The 1,082-nt window shown below is 42.5% G+C and overlaps 1 pseudogene; it reads right to left on the bottom strand.

The window, feature by feature from the left end:
• Positions 1–130: 130 nt before the first annotated feature.
• LOC102483764 (arginine-fifty homeobox-like) lies at positions 131–859 on the bottom strand (annotated as a pseudogene).
• Between the last annotated feature and the right edge of the window lie 223 nt (positions 860–1,082).

The raw sequence follows: 1,082 nt of genomic DNA, 5'->3' as shown, positions 1-1,082 counted from the left end.
TTTTTTTTTTTTTTTTAATATTCAAGAGGCAAGAAGACCTCTTTTCTAAATGGTCTATTTATTAGTATTTTGATCAGAGAAATACAAGTCTACCATACCAAAGGTGTGCTGGAGTTGAGTGTCTCTTGGATGCAAGATACAAAGTCTTGAACTGTCACACTGGGTCAGGTTGGCCCTGGAGATGGATTTATAGCTGGATAGGCAAAGGTGCTGAAGAGAAGGAACCCTGTTCTCCTAGCTGGGACATTATGGGTGAGTGATACTGACATAGACAGTGGAAGGAAGAGCTGAATGTCTCATCTTAACGAGGAAAACTGTATACAGGTCTATAATTTGGGCAATGTCATAGACATCAGAGTACAAAGCTGGAACTGAGGCCACCAAAGGATCTTGAGACTCTTGGTGAAGACAGAGCCCCATGCCCTGTTTGAAGGGCCTACGAGCTGAGGTGGAGGGCAGGGGAGTTATAGAAATCTGAAATCACGAGGAAAAAAAATTAGGGTTTGTGCATGTTCTAGGTGAGGTGGGCACAATCCTTATAGCTGAAAGGATGTGGTTTAGTTGCTTTTGTGACTGCTGTTGTTGCTGCTGCTTCTTCAGTTTGAACCTCCTGTTTCTGAACCAAACCTTTACTGTTGAGTCATGTAGTTGAGTTTCAAAGCTAGTTCCTTTTGGAGAATTTTATCTGGAAACACATTCTGGCTAAACTCTTCATGCTGCTTTTGAGTGAATATGGTACGTTCTTGATGTCTCTTACATGTTCTGGGACTTGCTGGATCTTGTGGTATCAAATTTATGTGAAAATCATTCATGTTGAGATAAGTGTCTTTTGGAGATTGTCTGGGGCCATTCTGTTCATCAGGATTTCTTGAGTTCCTATTATGAATCCCATTGGAAGATCCGTTGTCAATCCTGCCTGATGTCACTCTTTCTCCAGAAATGCAGTTTTTTTAGTATGTCTTGATGGTGAAAGTCCATGTATTTAAAATCCCTACGTTTTTTGCTATAGGGCAGGTGCGCTTGCCAGAGAAACAGGAACAGAAAGCGAGAAATCACCCCCCCACCCCCCCCACCCCCCCCTC

This window comes from Tupaia chinensis, unplaced genomic scaffold (assembly GCF_000334495.1).
Source record: "Tupaia chinensis unplaced genomic scaffold, TupChi_1.0 Scaffold000275_1, whole genome shotgun sequence".
NCBI lineage: Eukaryota > Metazoa > Chordata > Mammalia > Scandentia > Tupaiidae > Tupaia > Tupaia belangeri.
Note: the sequence above shows the minus strand (reverse complement) of the source record. Positions and strands in the feature narration are given on the sequence as shown.